The 12,331-nt window shown below is 38.0% G+C and overlaps 1 protein-coding gene across 2 annotated transcripts in view; it reads right to left on the bottom strand.

The window, feature by feature from the left end:
* LOC127650548 (sterile alpha motif domain-containing protein 12-like) overlaps positions 1-12,331 on the bottom strand; it is a 153,187-nt gene that overhangs the window by 132,752 nt on the left and 8,104 nt on the right. The gene's annotated exons all lie outside the window — the stretch shown is intronic.

Genomic DNA, 12,331 nt, shown 5'->3' with positions numbered 1-12,331 from the left:
GAGTGTTAAAGAGTAAAACACTGACACTGGCACAAATCCGGCTGTCATGTTATTTGAAGTGAATTGAGGCCAAGCAGATAAGAGCCAGCTGAAGCTTGTTCTGTTGGAAATTAAAAGAAGTTGAAAGCCAAATTAAATCCCAAAAATAAAACCTAGTGCTTCCTCATAGCATGAAAACATAGTATAGTACAGTATGTTTACCCACTTACCTCTACAAGAATGTCTGATTAAAGGGACATTACACCTAAAGAAATTTCATTATTTACTCACCCTCACAATATTCAAAACCTATATGACTTTCGTTATTCCGTGAAAAAAAATTAAATGCTAGGCAGAATGTTAGAAACTGACAGCCTCATCCCCATTCATATTCATTGTTGAAAATGTTCTTAGAAATGTTTCTTATCGTGTTCCACGGAAGAAAGAAAGGCAAACAGGTCTGAACCAAGATGACAGAATTACATTTTTTTGGTGAACTTCTCCTTGAAGTGCATTGAACATATGTTTGAAAACCATGAAGAATCACATAGGCCAACTGTTTAGTTGTTAATAATTCAAAATTCGGCATCCCATCTGTTTGTTAACAATCAACAAACAGATAGCAAGCATATTGCTTACAACGGAACATTTAACAACCACAGCAGGAAAAGACTGATTTCATTAATGCTATTGGGATGCAGACGCATTTATAGGGTGACGGTCAACAAGCACTTCATAAATGAAGCCTGTAGCATTGCGTAACAATGAATCTGAGCCATGATGACATCTGCTGAATACCATTAGCGAGAGAACGACTGATAACTTGAGCAGAACAAATTGCCCTGCCATTGTTTACTGAGTCCCTGTTGCAGTGAATGCTGGGAAATTCATCCTGCCTTCATGTCTGTTCCAAAACAGAGCCCACATATCTTCAAGAAAGAACCAGCAACTTAGCATGCAAAGCACGGAGAGCTTTCTCCTCTCCGATTCGTTCCCTTTCCCTCTCTCTCCATCTCTCTTAGGCTCCACAATATTGAAACCATTCGGTCAGGCTGCCTAATGGGCAAGCGCTCTACAGTAGATATAAATTATACATTTAACTCAGCAGGGCGAGGAAGAGGGAGTATAAAAGGGAAAGACAGAAAGAAACAGAGATACTGAGACTGTGGGGAAATTAAAATGTGGGGAGAACTAAGATCAAAGCTTGGGGATCGACACCTCAAAGACAGAGCATTTCATTTGTGTGTGTTAGTGTGTTTGGAGGGGTGTTGCATGTACTGGGGTGATGCTGGGCCTTGAGGTGGATAAGATGCTTTTTTCTGCCTCGGTCTCTAAATATAGACCAGAACGTCCTTTGCCCGCTTTGGTATGACATGCGCACTGAGGGATGAAGAAAATGAGAGACAGAAAAAGAGAGAGATTCTTCACTGTAAAGCAAACTTGCTTTCCTCCACCTCATTTACAGTAAAGGGATAGTTTAAAGGATAACATTTTGTCATTATTTACTCACCCTCATGTCGTTCGAAACTTACATGCTGTTATTAACCCTGAAGAACACCAAAAGAGGTATTTGAAAAATCTTCACACGGCTCTTTATCATGTAATGACAGATTATGGAGACCGTGGCTGACAAGTTCCAAAAAGGAACAAATGACAAATAACTTCCTATATTCCCAGTGTTCTGAAGCCATATGACAGCATCAGGTGTGTAACCTAAATTGAAGTTATTAATTGTAAATCCTGCCCTCTGCTATAGCTTTCAAATCAAATATGGCGCCTTTCAATGCAACACATCAGGTTGGACTTCATAAATTGCCACTGGTTTTTGTGGGTCTCATGACCAAATGTCACTTAAGTCAAATCTGACCCCTGATTTGAAAGTTATGGCATAAAATAAGACCAAAGATTATCAACTTATATTTAATTCATACAAATCTATTGTATGGCATCAGAAGACTTGGAATATCATGCATGAGTCATATGGAATACTTTATAATACTTTTATGTTATATTCTAAAAGAGTATTTTTTTCACCTAAAAGATTATATTCTAAAAGAGCAGCACACATCGGAACGTCTTTTTAAAGAAGCGTTTTTTTAAAGATGCCTTTCCGGTTGTGTGTTATTCTTGGATGTGGTCCATATCTCTCGCCTTAAGATGGCCACGATCGCTGTCTTTTGTGCCTGGGTACTGCCCATGCTGAGACATCTTTCGTGGATGCGTCACATCCAAATTGCGAGGACATGACCATGGCAATGTTGCAGTCACGGCTTCCTTTCGTAAGAAACTCACTTCCCCGTTAAGGGAAGTGGGTATTCGCATTCTCAACTACCTTGACGACTGGCTAATCATAGCTCACTCTCGAGATGTGTTGTGTGTACACAGGGACCTGGTGTTCTCACACCTCAGCTGGCTTGGGCTTGGGTCAACTAGGAAAAGAGCAAGTTGGACACAGTCTTGATGACGGTGTGCCACACCAATGAGCACGCCCAGTCAGTGCTGACCTGTTTGAAGGCGTTCAGACAGAAGACAACAGTTCCACTGAAACTATTTCAGAGGCTTTTGGGGCATATGGCATCCTCAGTGGTAGCCACACCGCTTGGGTTGATGCATATGAGACCACTTCAGCACTGGCCCTGGACTCGAGTCCCAAGACGGGCATGGCACCGTGGGACACATCGCGTGGCCATCCCGGCGATCTGTCGCCGCCTTTTCAGCCCTTGGAAAGACCTCGCATTTCTACGGGCAGGTGTTCCATAGAACAAGTCCCCAGGCACGTTGTGTATGCCGGCTCATGGATGTGACACATCAACTGCCTCGAGTTGTTGGCAATACTGCTGATCCTGCGGAGGTTCCGGCCGTTGATCAAGGGCAAGCATGTGCTGGCTCGAACAGTCAACAAGGCAACCAGAACAACCAAGGTGGTTTACACTCCACTCGCATGTCACAACTCACCCGCCGTCTCCTCCTCTGGAGTTAGAAGTCGCTGCAAGCCAATCACATCCCGGGCGACCTCAACACCACAGCGGACGCGTTGTCACAGCAGGTCACCCAAAAGGGAGAGTGGAGACTCCAATCTCAGGTGGTCCAGGTGATCTGAAGTCAATACAGGCAGGCACAGGTAGACCTGTTCGCCTCCCCAGAATCCTCTCAATGCCCGCTTTGGTATGCCCTGACAAAGGCGCTCCTTGGTATAGACATGCTGGTACACAGCTGGCCTCCTGGACTACCCAAATATGCATTTCCCCCATTCTCGGCTCCTCAGCACAAAACCTGAATGAGCGGTATGTACGCCAGCTCTTTTATACCCATATGTCTGGGGGAGTGGCATGCAAATACCACTCTCCAATTCCCATTGGCCTTTTCAAAGATCAGAGGTGTCTCGGGCTCCCAAGAGTGACCCCTAGTGTCACTCTCGGGCTCCCAAGAGTGACCCCTAGTGTCACTACATCGACACAACATCTTGTTCCTTCCATCAGGTAATGGAGGTTATGGAAGTAACCAGTATGATTTTGGTGCTGCTTATCCTTTAATATTTAACAATAAACGCACACTGTTATGATAAGCTCTCAGCTCTCTCATTGCCATCGAACTGTTTATCTCTACTAGGCAGTCTACAAAAATGATAAGGTAAAGTACAGCCCCAATTCCAAAAATGTTGGGGCAGTATGAAAAATACTAATAAAAACAAAAAGGAATTATTTGTAAATCATTTTTATCCTTTGCTATATTAAAAATCACTACAACTAAACATTATTTTTACCTTGTGAATTTTATATATTTCTTTTTAAATGTACAGTAATTTAAAATCAGTTGATTGCAACACACTACAAAAAAGTTATTTTATTCTTCTGCACTGTGAAACATCATCATTTGCTCTAATAATACGTATAAAGTATTTTGGCAGTTTGTTAAGCTTAAAACCTTAACAAATATTGTTAAATATTAACAAATATGCCATATTGTGCGCTTCATAATGCACCACACATTCTCAACTGGAGATGGTCAGGACTGCAGGCAGGTCAATCAAGCACCCACACTCTTTGCTTATTCGGCCAGTATGTGGTTTGAAGTTGTTCTGCTGAAAATTTCGTGACACCCCTGGAAAAGACGGTGCTTGAAGGCAGTATATGCTGTTCCAAAATTTTTACATATTTCTCTGCATTAATGGTGCCCTCACAGATGTGCAACTTACCCATGCCATGGGCACTGACACACCCCTGGCCCATACAGACATTGGCTTTTGGACCTGATGATGATAACTGCTTGGATGTTCCTTTTCCTCTTTGGCCAGAGAATATGACGGCTGGGTTTTTCAAAAACTATTTAAAATGTGGACTCATCGGGCCAAAAAGCATGTTTCCACTGTTCCTCTTTCCATTTAAGATGAGACCCGAGCCCAGAGTAGTCATCAGCACTTCTCGACAATGTTGATGTAGGGCTTCTGCTTTGCTCAGTAAAGTCTTCACTTGCATCAGTGGATGCAGCAGCAAATGGTGTTGACTAATAAAGGTTTACTAAATGAATCCCAAGCCCAATGTTCATGATATCCATTATAGATGAATGATGTTTTTTAAGAGAGTAATGTCTGAGGGAACAGAGTACATGCGCTTTCAGAAGTGGTTTTCGTCTTACCCTTCACGCACAGAGATTTGACCAGATTCCTTGAATCTTTTAACTATATTGTGAACTGTAGAGGGTGAAATGCCCCAAATCCTTCCAATATGTCTTTGAGGAACATTGTTCTCAAAGTGCTGGATTATTTGCTGAAGCATCTGTTGGCAAATTGACAAATCTTGAATAATCCTTGCTCTTAATGGATGTGGCTGTTTTTGGAGGCTCCTTATATACTATGACACGATTGCCTCAGCTGTTTAACATATCCTATTCACAATGCCTTGTTATTTTAATTCATCAAATTGTTATAAGTCTTAAATTGCCTGTCTCAACATTTTTGGAGCATGTTGCAATCATCTGATTTGAAATGCATATAAAGAAAAAAACTATTAAATTCACAAGGTAAAATATCATATAATGTTTAGTTGTAGTGCTTTCAATATAGCAAAGGGTGAATATAATTTTCAAATCAATCCTTTTAGTTTTTATTAGCATTTTTCATACTGTCCCAACGTTTTCAGTTAGGGGTTCTATGCGTTGATGTGTTGTTGTGGAGCCTGCAGATGCAAATGTCTACCACAGTGTGACATCACAATGTGGAGGAAGAAGACAACAAGTCGTTCTGGCAGCTTGGTTTCAACAAATGCTCTTTTTGCAGTGAGGAGGAAGTTTTGAGTTCTGAAACTTACAGTGTGTTTTTATAGTACAATGACCTCTTATATGTTAAAAGATCAAGGAAAATGTTATTCTTATGTCATGGCCCCTTTAAATGAGGAGAGGAAAGCAGGGTTGGTTTACACAGTGAAACTTTACCTAAAATGTGAAAGACCAGAAAGGATCAATAAAGAGCAGATCGATTTACCTCAATACTGTCAGAACATCAAGAATCACATTACTGTTAGCCTCAGCAGCATAGTGAGAGTCCCTGCCTGCTTTTCTGCAGTGCTCTACTGTGCTTTACAATGGGTTAGACTGTGCTAGTGATGTGTATGTAATCTGAAGTAAGGCTGGATTCAATTTAAAGTGGAGTGGCTTGTTTGTGCAGTCAAAGTGTGACCCAGAAAGAGGTGGAGTTGACTTTGCTGATTTGCAGTCAGCTGATTCATATGATGGTGCTTCATGTTCAAGGCTAATAAGAAATCCATGATTGGAAGAGATAAGTTGGGTGGCATGTTAGTTTGTTATTTTTAGGGTTATGGTGAGTGACTGTATATACAGCACTGGTAAAATGGAAAGCTTAATGTTTACAATCTGAGGCCAATTAATTTGAAATGTTACCCACTGCTCTGACATACACCCTGATGGAGGCTAGAAGCACTGACCTACAATACCAACTGTGATTTGACCAGCTGGTCTCACTGACTCAATGACTAAACTGATGTAATTGAAATTCCCTTCAAAAGAAGTGTTGCTTTGTCTATTAATTTCTAGGGGAATCGATTAAAAATGTTAAAATAATTAAATATATGACATGGCAATTAATTAATCAATCACATATTATCAATATTTGCTCAGAAATGCAACAAATAAAGATAATTAAAGTAGGGATGTGCACAGGTAATCGAGTAATAGAGTAATCGTTCTGCAACAACTACTCGAGTATTAAAAACACTACTCGAATATCACAAATTCATTTTCCTTTCCACATTTCCCTGCCCTTAGCATCGCTGAATTACTCTGTTTTCCCTCTGAATCTCTCACCAAATCTCACAGTTACAATCAGGTCCACTGGGTAGTGCTGTGGATAGGTGTCATCAAGGTGTTGGACGAGAGAAGACGACACATAATAATGTCTGTACTTCTAAAGCAAGCCAAGTTATATTACAAGGCAATACTTGTAATATTTTGGTTCTTATTGGATTATACTCTATTTGTATTAGGTTCTTGTTGGAGTCGTGCAAACCAACTGATGAGGATCTGCTTTTATGGTGGAAATAATGTGAAACATACTTGGAAGGTGATCAGACCAGTATGTGTGAATGTGTGTGAAATCTCTTAACACAGGCAAAAATGTGATAGATTTTATGTAGACTCAGAGCATATGCATTACCCTCAAGCCGTCAGTATTGGTCTCAATGTAAATTCAAATTGGTTTCAATTTTGAAGCTCCAATATGCACGTAAAAGGCAGCATAAAAGTAATCCATAATATTCCAGTGGTTAAATCTATTCCTTCAGAAGCGATATGATAGGTGTGGGTGAGAAACAGATCATTATTAAGTTCTTTTTTTACTATAAATTCTCCTCCTTGATCAGTAGGTGTTGATATGCACTAAGAATGTCAATCGCAAAAAACAAGAGAATAATAGGAAAGTGAAAGTGAATAAATATGGAACTGTTTCTCACCCACACTAAATATTGCTTCTGAAGACATGGATTTAACCACTGGAGTCAGAAGGATTACTTTTATGCTGTCTTTATGTGCTTTTGAAGCTTCAAAATTTTGGTACCCTTTCACTTGCATTTTGAGGACCTGCAAAAATCTTCGTTTGTGTTCAGCAGAAGAAAGAAAGTCATACACATCTGAGATGACATGAGGGTGAGTAAATGATTAGAGAATTTTCATTAAAAAAAAAAGTATGTAATTTATTTACGAATTTACATTTGGGTTAGATGGTATGATAATAGATACACATATAATATATACTTTTCTTCAGACTGCTTTCTGTGAAGAACAGACCCCAAATTCAAGCCTTTTATTCAACGATCTTCGTTTCCATCCAATGCAGCGTTGTCGTGCCCACTGTAACCGTTAAACTGCATTGGTTTTGTTTTGAAAATTAAAAAACTACCACCTCAAAAAGCACTAAGACCAGCGGTTTTACGGCAGTGATGTTGAATGCTCATTGGCTCTCAAGTTCCTCGTGACCATTTGCTACATGCCATATTCTGCAATGTATATGTCTGAATGAGTAGAAAGCACCTTTATGGAGTGCATCAGAAGAATTACAGTGATTAATCATTTAAATTCCACTCTATCTCACACAAAGATATTGTATGCTGTAAGGGAGCACATCAGATGCAGCACATCGCCCTTTGGACTAGATTTGTACTGAATTTTGCAATTGTTCTGAAAAAATTATTGTGATTAAATTGATCTGCCTGTTATGTGTTTTTATGCTTAATAAATGGTTATGGCGTGGGATAGGTTTAGGAGAAGGTGTGGGATTACTGGCTGTAAATATATATATAAATGAATATATTGTATCAAAAATGATTGCTAAAGTACATTAATCTACTTGTTACATGTTTTTATATTGTTGAAATGTGGTTATGTTTAGAGGTTTGGGTAGGGTTAAGGAATCTAAAATATCAAACCATAGAAATAATTTATAAACGATTCTTGCATTCAAATATTTGTGATGGATTTCTCAATATTTAAATTTCTAAAGTTTTAGATGCTTTCAATCATCCATATTGTATGTTTTAGTATTTATCCAAATAGCTACGTATATTAATGAGATCAGGCTGCCCAGGCCTTTATGCCTTTGTTTCTCTCCATGCTGACAATTTGATGTAGAGGAAACAAACTTGATATGCACACACAGATGCATTGTATTGAGTTTTGAACATGGACTAAAAGCTTTTGGACTTAGCTTTGAAGCTATTTATATGCCCGTGTACTCCTAAAAGTTGACAAACCTATCCTTTAGCAGATAAATTTCTCTTCCAGGAAAACAGAGCAAAAATATTGATGACTCATCCTGCACCACAGAGATTTTGTCCAATCAAATGCTCTCTAGAACAAGAATATCACTACCCTAATACCACCTACAACCATCTAGCAAGAAGTAAATCATGGTTCATGGCTGTGACGTACAGTAACTAAAGCCTATTGGCTTTAAAATAAAAACAAATAAAAAACAGGGACAAAAGCCTTTAATATGTCATAAACAAATCTGCTGTTTCAATTGGAAAACTATTTACACAGGACAAGACCAGACACGCTACATTTGATCCGTTACATTTACTTAAGTAACTTTTTGGGAAAAATATTTACTTTTAGAATAGGTTTAAAAGTGGGTACTTACTACTCTCACTCAGATACATTTCTGAAGAAAAAAAATACTTTTACTTCGTTACAATGGGCGACATTCCTGTTTTACATTCTGGGTTTCATTTTAATTAATGTGTAATTTATTGAGAGATTACTGGATGGGACATTTTGCGCGCGCTTTCACAGACTGTCACTCAAGCCGAGTCTATCACTGCTGCAGCATCATGCTCTTCAAACAAATTGAAACACTTTCTTTGCTCTGCACAGTAAAAAAAAGAAAAGTTTCGTCAATGCCTTCATTTAACACCAAGACATACAAATATTTCAAGATTAAAATTGCAGCTCCAAGGCAGCACTATGAGCTAAGTTTTGGCTCTAATGATAACACAGGCTTTTCTGAGACATGGCGATGGTCATTTTCAGGGTGATTCTGTAACTGAGCTCTTATATCATCAAAATCTGCAGCAAAATATCAATGCTCCTTGTTCCACATGTCATAAGCAGTATTTACACATTTAACCTGTGCCCACGTTGAGGTACTGGAAACTACTGCAGCTACTTTGTGTGGATAACTGTATAAATCCATGTAAACATCCAAGTTAAGTGTAAATGCCTCTTGCTCTGCCGTTCAAGTGACTGCAACTGGAGCGCGAACAGACAACATTTCTGTGCATGCACAGCAAGGGGCGTGAGGCATGTGCATGAGTTAACGTCCATTATGTCATTTGTAAAAGTAACGAGTTACTCAGTACTTGAGTACTCTTTTAACTGGATACTTTCTTACTCTTATTCAAGTAATTATTTATGTTAGTACTTTTACTTCTACTTGAGTAATTATTTTTTTGAAAGTAATTGTTCTTTTAATTGAATACAGTTTTTGGCTACTCTACCCACCTCTGGACAGGACAAACTGATGATTCTGCCAATTCATGGAGTCTTTAAGTGAGCTCACCCACTTTAAATAGACATGATTGCCCTAAAAATACCATCAGCATTGACCTACCAATAACTGGCTCAGCAGAAAAAACAAAGGCAAAATGCTCACTCCACAACTGAAACATTCAGGGTAAAAAGTGTTTGGAGAGATTATAAATAGCAAGTATTGCAAGCTAATATGGAGGATGCAGAGCACAGAGACAGCTATAAATATTTAACCAGGAGCTGGAATTTTGAAAGCATTTCAAAATCCTATTTTATTTTTTTTTTTTTTTTACAGAAACAAGGAGTTAAGATGCTTGACGTTTGTCCCCTGGGACTGCACACTCTCTACTTGAAAGAGTCCTCTCAAGCCTTGCAATGGGGAACCTGACATCTTATTTTCTGAGAGCTTTCAAAGTCAGAATCTACCTTCTTTAACCTTTCATAAATCCTTTCATGGTGAAAGATTTGACTGGTTGTTGCTGCACAAGTGTAATATGCAGCTAGACCAAGTGTAACCCAAAAAGTGACACTTTCTATTCTGCTGCTAATTGAGAGACATTAATAGACATCATAGACGTTGGGCAACATACTGATATCATCATTGCTTTGACCACTTAATGCAAATGTCACACAACTTCCAACACAAAACCTTTTTTAAACTTCACTCTCTTACAAAACGAACCTTCAGTTTAAGTGCATCACTGGAAACTTTTATCTGGAGTTTGAATTATTCTGGAACAAGAAGATTTTAAAACTACAGCCCCAGTGGTTTGGATGAATTTAAAGGTGCACTCAGTAACTCTTCCATCCATCGAGTGGATGCAACATCATTCAAACACAACAGTTTTCAGTTAACGATACCATTGTAGGAATTCACTATTCAGTCAGTCATGAATATTTTAATCCATGAGTGTAAATAAAAAATCAGGGTGGTTACTGAAATTAAGTAAGTAGTACTCGGCTGGTCATGTGATTCTAACTTGGCCGCACCCATGAGGTGACCCCTCTCCATGTAGAATAAAACAGCTTTATAAGGTTACTGATTTGACTGATTTGAGTCTTCATACGATGTAAGTAGTCATGATTTTATAAATATTTTTGAAAATTATGATACATTTCTTGAGCAGTAAATCTTTTTAATGATGAAAAAAAAAGAAGTGGTAGCAATAACAATCTTTTTTAAATGTTCTTCTGATAGAGTTTTTGGTTTGAATGTTTCAAGAATTGGATGAAAATACCACAGTAAGACATTAACTTCTAAATAAAATAGTTAGGGCTGTTATTCGGTTAAATATTGAATGAATTACATGTTATGCTGATTAAAGGAATGTTACAGGTTCAATACAAGATAAGCTCAATCGACTGCATTTGTGGCATAATGTTGATTACCACAATTAAAAAATATATATATATATATATATTTTCTTTAAAAAAGCTAAAATTTAAGCTACAGTGAGAACTATGAAGCTTATAATTTTATACAAACACTTGCATAAATTGTTGCTGTTAAAACTGGTATTATTTGAGCTGTAAAGTTGTCATTTTAGGGTTTTAGGGTTTGTTGACATTACATCATCATGGTAACAAACCGACATTTGGTCTACAGTGAATAAAACAACACTGTAGCTGTGTCTCAAAGCTTGTGCACTTACAATATATACGTTTTTAAAGTGTATTATCACCTCAAATGGAACACTAATGCATTTTTTTAACTCTACGGAAGCATTCACATTTTTCAGCTGACGGAAGTGACTTTTCAAACTTGCTCGCTGCTAGCTTTAGCACATTAGCCAACCTCAGTCCAACACATATGTCTCAATAACACACAGCATGAGGTGAAGGTAAATTACTCAACTGATATTTTCAAGGTGTTGTCTTCACAGAAGTTTTGCAAGTTGACACACTCATCATTAATTACATTTGTTTTGTCTAGCAAGCATGGCCAGGTAAACCTGTCCCTTCCATTATTTAGGACAAGTTGTGACTACTAAGTACATGAAGTGTCTAACATTCCACACTCCATTATTTCGGTTGTAGAAGTACATCATCCGGTTATTCACAGTAGTGCCTGCAGACTTACTGAAGACTTGTGCAATATTGACAACAATGGTTGGTGTAATGTTGCTTAGCATGCAATTAAGGAGGCTAGTACTTCCTTCTGGGAATCCATCTGTTCTTAGTTTTACATTTGCTTTCCTTTTGAGCAACTACATTTGATGCATATGGGTAGTTGGATGCACATTGTATCCACAGACCTTCTTAAATAAAAAACCTCTTACCTTGATTAATGCATGTATGTAGTGCATGTATGTTGTGAAAACATTCACCATTTTTATCACCTTTTTGCCTTCACTAGTACATTGTAAATGGTCCTGACATGTGATACTGTAAATACATTTTTAAAAGAGCAGTTATTCCAGTCTCTAAAATAATATAATGTCATAAAACTGCATGCATAATATTTAAAAGAGTTTTAGATTGAGTGTCGTTTGCCACAGCACAGAACATAAACTTCCCAAAAGTATCTTAACAAATAAATTCACGCTCTTGAGTGGAAATGGGTTTTAATCTGAGGATTTAGACATACAGTAGTATTTAACTCATCTACAGAAAATAAGCCTGGATCAACTAGCAACAGATGTTCAAGCTTTAAACTCTACAGCAACAGAAAATGGCATGTATTTTTCGCTTCATGAATCAGATCACAAAAAATAAATATAAAAATTAAATGCCGACTTCATCTGATTTTTCAGTCCAGCATTCAAGGCCAGGTCTGATAACGAAGCACATTATCAGATCACTTAATTCCTTAACTCTT

The sequence above is a fragment of the Xyrauchen texanus genome, chromosome 10 (genome assembly GCF_025860055.1).
Source record: "Xyrauchen texanus isolate HMW12.3.18 chromosome 10, RBS_HiC_50CHRs, whole genome shotgun sequence".
Lineage (NCBI taxonomy): Eukaryota > Metazoa > Chordata > Actinopteri > Cypriniformes > Catostomidae > Xyrauchen > Xyrauchen texanus.
Note: the sequence above shows the minus strand (reverse complement) of the source record. Positions and strands in the feature narration are given on the sequence as shown.